The sequence below is a fragment of the Arachis hypogaea genome, chromosome 19 (genome assembly GCF_003086295.3).
Source record: "Arachis hypogaea cultivar Tifrunner chromosome 19, arahy.Tifrunner.gnm2.J5K5, whole genome shotgun sequence".
In the NCBI taxonomy this organism is placed as follows: Eukaryota; Viridiplantae; Streptophyta; class Magnoliopsida; order Fabales; family Fabaceae; genus Arachis; species Arachis hypogaea.
In genome coordinates, this window is record NC_092054.1 from 115,548,399 (window position 1) to 115,557,429 (window position 9,031).

General features: G+C 42.2%; 1 non-coding gene across 1 annotated transcript; it reads right to left on the reverse strand.

The window, feature by feature from the left end:
- Window positions 1–341: 341 nt before the first annotated feature.
- On the reverse strand, window positions 342–449 carry LOC112780345 (small nucleolar RNA R71). The gene has a single exon (XR_003191188.1). It is a non-coding gene; the product is annotated as a small nucleolar RNA R71 (small nucleolar RNA).
- Between the last annotated feature and the right edge of the window lie 8,582 nt (window positions 450–9,031).

Consider the following 9,031-nt stretch of genomic DNA (forward strand, 5'->3'; position numbering starts at 1 on the left):
CTAATTCCAATTTACATAGAAGAAGCATCTCCATTCCTGCCATTGGAGCAAACAACTTTGAGCTGAAACCTCAATTAGTTTCTCTGATGCAGCAGAACTACAAGTTTCATGGACTTCCATCTGAAGACCCTTTTCAGTTCTTAACTGAATTCTTGCAGATATGTGATACTGTTAAGACTAATGGAGTAGATCCTGAAGTCTACAGACTCATGCTTTTCCCGTTTGCTGTAAGAGACAGAGCTAGAATATGGTTGGACTCTCAACCTAAAGACAGCCTGAACTCTTGGGATAAGCTGGTCACGGCTTTCTTAGCCAAGTTCTTTCCTCCTCAAAAGCTGAGCAAGCTTAGAGTGGATGTTCAAACCTTCAAACAGAAAGAAGGTGAATCCCTCTATGAAGCCTAGGAGAGATACAAAGGACTGACCAAAAAGTGTCCTACTGACATGCTTTCAGAATGGACCATCCTGGATATATTCTATGATGGTTTATCTGAGCTATCAAAGATGTCATTGGATACCTCTGCAGGTGGATCCATTCACCTAAAGAAAACGCCTGCAGAAGCTCAAGAACTCATTGACATGGTTGCTAATAACTAGTTCATGTACACTTCTGAGAGGAATCCTGTGAGTAATAGGACGCCTATAAAGAAGGGAGTTCTTGAAGTTGATACTCTGAATGCCATATTGGCTCAGAACAAAATATTGACTCAGCAAGTCAATATGATTTCTCAGAGTCTGAATGGAATGCAAGCTGCATCCAACAGTACTCAAGAGGCATCTTCTGAAGAAGAAGCTTATGATCCTGAAAACCCTGCAATAGCAGAGGTAAATTACATGGGTGAACCTTATGGAAACACCTATAATTCATCATGGAGAAATCATCCAAATTTCTCATGGAAGGATCAAAAGCCTCAACAAGGCTTTAATAATGGTGGAAGAAACAGATTTAGCAATAGCAAGTCTTTTCCATCATCCACTCAGCAACAGACAGAGAATTCTGAGCAGAATCCATCTAGCTTAGCAAACTTAGTCTCTGATCTATCTAAGGCCACTGTGAGTTTCATGAATGAAACAAGGTCTTCCATTAGAAATTTGGAAGCACAAGTGGGCCAGCTGAGTAAAAGAATCACTGAAATCCCTCCTAGTACTCTCCCAAGCAATACAGAAGAGAATCCAAAAGGAGAGTGCAAGGCCATTGACATAACCAAAATGGCCGAACCCAATGAGGGAGAGGAGGATGTGAATCCCAAGGAGGAAGACCTCCTGGGACGTCCAGTGGTCAATAAGAAGCTTCCCTCTGAGGAACCAAAGGACTCTGAGGCTCATCTAGAGACCATAGAGATTCTATTAAACCTCCTTATGCCCTTCATGAGCTCTGATGAGTATTCCTCTTCTGAAGAGAATAAGGATGTTACTGAAGAGCAAACTGCCAAGTTTCTTGGTGCAATCATGAAGCTGAATGCCAAATTATTTGGTATTGAGACTTGGGAAGATGAACCTCCCTTGTTCACCAATGAACTAAGTGATCTGGATCAACTGACATTGCCTCAGAAGAAACAGGATCCTGAAAAGTTCATAATACCTTGTACCATAGGCACCATGATCTTTAAGGCTCTATGTGACCTTGGTTCAGGAATAAACCTCATGCCCCTCTCTGTAATAGAGAAACTGGGAATCAATGGGGTGCAAGCTGCTAAAATCTCATTAGAGATGGCAGACAATTCAAGAAAACAGGCTTATGGACAAGTAGAGGACGTGTTAGTAAAGGTTGAAGGCCTTTACATCCCTGCTGATTTCATAATCCTGGATACTGGAAAGGAAGAGGATGAATCCATCATCCTAGGAAGACCTTTCCTGGCCACAGCAAGAGCTGTGATTGATGTGAACAGAGGAGAATTGATCCTTCAATTAAATAAGGACAACCTTGTGTTTACAACTCAAGGATCTCTCTCTGCATCCATGGAGAGGAAGCAGAAAAAGCTTCTCTCAAAGCAGAGTCAAACAAAGCCCCCACAGTCAAACTCTAAGTTTGGTGTTAGGAGGCCACAACCAAACTCTAAGTTTGGTGTTGAACTCCCATATCCAAACTCTAAGTTTGGTGTTGGAGGGTCTCAACAATGCTCTGAACATCTGTGAGGCTCCATGAGAGCCCACTGTCAAGCTATTGACATTAAAAAAGCGCTTGTTGGGAGGCAACCCAATTTTTATTTATCTAACAATATTTTTCTTAGTTATATGTCTTTATAGGTTTATGATCATGTGGAGTCACAAAATAAATATAAAAATTGAAAACGGAATCAAAAACAGCAGAAGAAAAATCACACCCTGGAGGAAGCATCTGCCTGGCGTTCAACGCCAGAACAGAGCATGGTTCTGGCGCTGAACGCCCAAAATGGGCAGCATCCTGGCGCTGAACGCCCAGAACAAGCATGGTTTTGGCGTTCAACGCCAGAAATGGCTAGTAAATGGGCGTTGAACGCCCAAAATGGGCACCAACCTGGCGCTGAACGCCCAGAGTTGTGTGCAAGGGCATTTTACATGCCTAAATTGGTGCAGGGATGTAAATGCCTTGACACCTCAAGATCTGTGGACCCCACAGGATCATCTCAGGATCTGTGGACCCCACAGGATCATCTCAGGATCTGTGGACCCCACAGGATCCCCACCTACCTCCACTCACTTCTTCTCACCACTCTCTTTCACACAACCCCATAAACACTCTTCCCCAAAAACCCTTCACCAATCACCTCAATCTCTCTTCCCCATCACCTCTTCCCCACTCACATCCATCCGCCCTTCCCCATAAACCTACCTCATAAACTCCACCTACCTTCAAAATTCAAAACCAATTTCCCACCCAAACCCACCCATATGGCCGAAAACTTCCCCCCTCCCTTCCCTATATAAAGCCCACCATTCTTCATCAAATTCACACAACACACCCCTTTACACCCTTCTTGGCCGAAACACTTCACACTCTCCCTCTCCTCCATTTCTTCTTCTTCTTCATCTATTCTTTCTTTTATTGCCCGAGGGCGAGCAAAATTCTAAGTTTGGTGTGGTAAAAGCATAAGCTTTTTGTTTTTCCATTACCATTGATGGCACCTAAGACCAGAGAATCCTCTAGAAAGGGGAAAGGGAAGACAAAAGCTTCCACATCCGAGTCATGGGAGATGGAAAGGTTCATCTCCAAAGCCCATCAAGACCACTTCTATGATGTTGTGGCCAAGAAGAAGGTGATCCCTGAGGTCCCTTTCAAACTCAAAAGAAATGAGTATCCGGAGATCCGACATGAAATTCAAAGAAGAGGTTGGGAAGTTCTAACAAATCCCATCCAACAAGTCGGCATCCTAATGGTTCAAGAGTTCTATGCTAATGCATGGATCACCAAGAACCATGATCAAAGTAAGAACCCGGATCCAAAGAACTATGTTACAATGGTTCGGGGGAAATACTTAGATTTTAGTCCGGAGAATGTGAGGTTGGCGTTTAACTTGCCCATGATGCAAGGAGATGAACGCCCCTACACTAGAAGGGTCAACTTTAATCAAAGGTTGGACCAAGTCCTTATGGACATATGCGTGGAAGGAGCTCAATGGAAGATTGACTCCAAAGGCAAGCTGGTTCAACTAAGAAGATTGGACCTCAAGCCTATAGCTAGAGGATGGTTGGAGTTCATTCAATGCTCAATCATTCCCACTAGCAACCGGTCTGAAGTTACTATAGACCGGGCCATCATGATCCATAGCATCATGATTGGAGAAGAGGTGGAAGTTCATGAGATTATACCTCAAGAACTCTACAAGGTGGCTGACAAGTCCTCCACTATGGCAAGGTTAGCCTTTCCTCACCTCATTTGCCACCTATGCAATTCGGCTGGGATTGACATAGAGGGAGATATCCTCATTAAAGAGGACAAGCCCATCACTAAGAAAAAGATGGAGCAAGCAAGAGAGCCCACTCATGGAGCTCAAGAGGCGTATGAAGCTCATCACCATGAGATCCCGGAGATGCCTCAAATGCACTTTCCTCCACAAAACTATTGGGAGCAAATCAACACCTCCCTAGGAGAATTGAGTTCCAATATGGGACAACTAAGGGTGGAACATCAAGAGCACTCCATCATGCTTCATGAAATTAGAGAAGATCAAAAAGCAATGAGGGAGGAGCAACAAAGACAAGGAAGAGACATAGAAGAGCTCAAGGACATCATTGGTTCCTCAAGAAGGAAACGCCACCATCACTAAGGTGGATTCATTCCTTGTTCTTGCTTTCTCTGTTTTTCGTTTTCTATGTTATGTGCTTATCTATGTTTGTGTCTTCATTACATGATCATTAGTAGTTAGTAACTATGTCTTAAAAGTTATGAATGTCCTATGAATCCATCACCTCTCTTAAATAAAAAATGTTTTAATTCAAAAGAACAAGAAGTACATGAGTTTCGAATTTATCCTTGAACTTAGTTTAATTATATTGATGTGGTGACAATGCTTCTTGTGTTCTGAATGTATGCTTGAACAGTGCATATGTCTTTTGAAGTTGTTGTTTAAGAATGTTAAATATGTTGGCTCTTGAAAGAATGATGACTAGGAGACATGTTATTTGATAATCTAAAAAATCATAAAAATGATTCTTGAAGCAAGAAAAAGCAGCAAAGAACAAAGCTTGCAGAAAAAAAAATAGGCGAAAAAAAATAGAAAGAAAAAGAAAAAGCAAGCAGAAAAAGCCAAAAGCTCTTAAAACCAAAAGGCAAGAGCAAAAAGCCAATAACCCTTAAAACCAAAAGGTAAGGGCAAATAAAAAGGATCCCAAGGCTTTGAGCATCAGTGGATAGGAGGGCCTAAAGGAATAAAATCTTGGCCTAAGCGGCTAAACTAAGCTGTCCCTAACCATGTGCTTGTGGCGTGAAGGTGTCAAGTGAAAACTTGAGACTGAGCGGTTAAAGTCAAGGTCCAAAGCAAAAGAAGAGTGTGCTTAAGAACCCTGGACACCTCTAATTGGGGACTTTAGCAAAGCTGAGTCACAATCTGAAAAGGTTCACCCAATTATGTGTCTGTGGCATTTATGTATCCGGTGGTAATACTGGAAAACAAAGTGCTTAGGGCCACGGCCAAGACTCATAAAGAAGCTGTGTTCAAGAATCTTCATACTGAACTAGGAGAATCAATAACACTATCTGAACCCTGAGTTCCTATAGATGCCAATCATTCTGAACCTCAATGGATAGAGTGAGATGTCAAAACTATTCAAGAGGCAAAAAGCTATAAGTCCCGCTCATATGATTGAAGCTATGTTTCATTGATAGTTTGGAATTTATAGTATATTCTCTTCTTTTTATCCTAATTGATTTTCAGTTGCTTGGGGACAAGAAACAATTTAAGTTTGGTGTTGTGATGAGCGGATAATTTATACGCTTTTTGGCATTGTTTTTAGTATGTTTTTAGTAGGATCTAGTTACTTTTAGGGATGTTTTCCTTAGTTTTTATGTTAAATTCACATTTCTGGACTTTACTATGAGTTTGTGTGTTTTTCTGTGATTTTAGGTATTTTCTGGCTGAAATTGAGGGACTTGAGCAAAAATTAGATTCAGAGGTTGAAGAAGGACTGCTGATGCTGTTGGATTCTGACCTCCCTGCACTCAAAATGAATTTTCTGGAGCTACAGAACTCAAAATGGCACGCTTCCAATTGCGTTGGAAAGTAGACATCCAGGGCTTACCAGCAATATATAATAGTTCATACTTTGGCCAAGAATAGACGACGTAAACTGGCGTTCAACGCCAGCTTTCTGCCCAAATCTGGCGTCCAGCGCCAGAAAAGGAGCCAAAACCAGAGTTGAACGCCCAAACTGGCACAAAAGCTGGCGTTCAACTCCAAGAAGGACCTCTACACGTGCAACACTCAAGCTCAGCCCAGGCACACACCAAGTGGGCCCTGGAAGTGGATTTATGCATCAATTACTTACTTCTGTAAACCCTAGTAGCTAGTTTATTATAAATAGGACATTTCACTATTGTATTAGACGTCTTTTTGACCATCTTTGGATGCCTGGTTCTTAGATCAGAGGGGCTGGCCATTCGGCCATGCCTGGACTTTCACTTATGTATTTTTAACGGTAGAGTTTCTACACTCCATAGGTTAAGGTGTGGAGCTCTGCTGTACCTCAAAGATTAATGCAAAGTACTACTGTTTCTATTCAATTCATCTTGTTTTGCTTCTAAGATATTCATTCGTACTTCACTCTGAATGTGATGAATGTGACAATCATCATCATTCCCTATGAACGCGTGCCTGACAACCACTTCCGTTCTACCTTTGACTGAATGAGTATCTCTTAGATCTCTTAATCGGAATCTTCGTGGTGTAAGCTAGAATGATGGCGGCATTCAAGAGAATCCGGAAGGTCTAAACCTTGTCTGTGGTATTCCGAGTAGGATTCAATGATTGAATGACTGTGACGAGCTCCAAACTCGCGATTGCAGGGCGTTAGTGATAGACGCAAAAGGATAGTAAATCCTATTCCAGCATGATCGAGAACCGACAGATGAATAGCCGTGCCGTGACAGGGTGCGTTGACCATTTTCACTGAGAGGATAAGATGAAGCCATTGACAAGGGTGATGCCTCCAGACGATTAGCCGTGCCGTGACAGGGCATTGGATCATTTTCCCGAGAGATGACCGAAAGTAGCCATTGACAGTGGTGATGTATCACATAAAGCCAGCCATGGAAAGGAGTAAGACTGAGTGGATGAGGATAGCAGGAAAGCAGAGGTTCGGAGGAACGAAAGCATCTCCATTTGCTTATCTGAAATTCTCACCAATGAATTACATAAGTATTTCTATCCCTATTTTATTATATTATTTTCGAAAACTTCATAACCATTTGATATCCGCCTGACTGAGATTTACAAGGTGACCATAGCTTGCTTCATACCGACAATCTCCGTGGGATTCGACCCTTACTCACGTAAGGTATTACTTGGACGACCCAGTGCACTTGCTGGTTAGTTATGCGAAGTTGTGAAGATATGTTTAGACCATGGTCCTGTGCATCCATTTTTGGTGCCATTGCCAGGGAATCAATTTTGAACAACAATTCACAACCCGAGTAGCAATTTCGCATACCACCGCACGATTCCAGCCTAACTCTCTGGACGTTGGGGATTTACGCCGATCTCCAGATCACGCGGCCGCGTGAATGAAGCAGACGCGTGGGGAGTGTTTTTCGCAACTGACGCGATCGCATGAGTGATGCGGTCGCGTCGCGCACCCTTTCTTTTTTTTTTTTAATGCAGGTATGCAATTATGCAGTATGCAATGTGAATGAATAATATTCAGGTTCAATTGAAAAGGATAATAAAAATAAGTAACACGAAATAAAACTGAAAAAAGAAAAAGAAAAAAAAAGAACGACCATACCATGGTGGGTTGTCTCCCACCTAGCACTTTTAGTTAAAGTCCTTAAGTTGGACATTGGATGAGCTTCCTGTTATGGTGGCTTATGCTTAAATTCATCCAGAAATCTCCACTAATGCTTGGAATGCCAACAGCCTTCGGGGTCCCAAACTAGGCATGTAAAGCTTCTGAGCAACTTCAAACAAATTCTCAGGCTCCTGGGGTGACGAATATCAGAACAGATTCCAGGATCCCAAACCTTGATTTTAAATCCGCCTTCGTCTTGATCTATATTTTTCAATCTGGGCGGTTTAGAAAGTAGATTTTCACCAAGATGACCAAATGTTTTCCGAGATCCATTCGATTGATCATGATGCCAATCCGTGCACTTCAAATTGAAGCGTGAAACCTTATTGAACCTTGTGCACCAGCTCTGAGTGCGAGCCATTTTCCTCTTACTCTTAAAGCCGCAAAGAGCTCTAAGCTAGCCATCTGTTTCAAACAAACCATATTCAAGTGGGAAAATAAAGTTAAAGGTTAAGGATTGTACCCATTTGAAGCTTGTATTAGGTGGTAATGGCCTTGGGATAGGTGTTTCCAGTGGTTCTGTGAGTTCTACTCCCTTGTGCTCTTCTGTAAATTTCTTCACTTCCTTGCAGACTTCCTCAATTGCATCCATGTCCTGATCAAAGCCTTCTATGTCTTCCTCGTCACTTAAGTCATAAACGGGAGGTTGAGAGAAATCTACCTCCGCATCATCTTCGTATTCACTTGGGAAAGATTCTTCGATCTCAGAGAATTCACTTGCTGATGCAAGTTCACTACTGGGAGAACTTGACTTGAGATTATCATCATCAAGGAAACTTGCTTCTTGGATTATTCCGTCTAGTTCTTCATAAAAGATTTGCTGTGGAAGTTGTGCACTATCCTCCTTAGCATCAATTGTAACCTTCTTAACAGAATTCTCCACAACTTCGGATTCCCATGGAAGTTCAGCGTCTCCTAAGTCTTCAACCAACTCCTCTTCTTTCATAATGACAGCTTCCTCTACTTGTTCTAATACGAAGTCATGCTCTGTTCTGTCCACTGGAGTTTCTAGTATCTCCTTCATGCTACGTTTTTCTTTAGATTGTCCACATGGGACTGTGGGAGGTCCTTGAATGTTCGAACGTCTAGAAGATAATAAACTTACTGCTTGCTCCAGTTGATGAAGGGTTGTTTGAAGTTGATCTACTGTTTCCTTGAGGCGAACCTCTGATTCTTGGGGGTGATAGATTTGGACGTGGTACATGGGGAAGTGGTGGTGTTTGGGAGTAATTGGATTGAAATTTGGGTAAATGAGGATCATACGGTAGTGAATGGTGAAAAGGAGCTTGTGAGTGTGGTGGTGCGAAGTTATGTTGAGAGGATGGCCTATAAGCGCAGGGTGGGGCTTGTTGGTAACCACAAAGTTGTCCACCATGTCTATTTGCTTGGTATGCATTGTAGAATGGTCTTTGTCCATGATATCTTGGAGGGTGTTGTTGCCTAAAGAGTTGATCAGATCCTCTTGGCTCCATCCATCTTTGATTGCTCTGACCTTGATGCAGGTTCCTATTATAACTTTCACTCCTTTCAACAATATTAGAACCAAACTC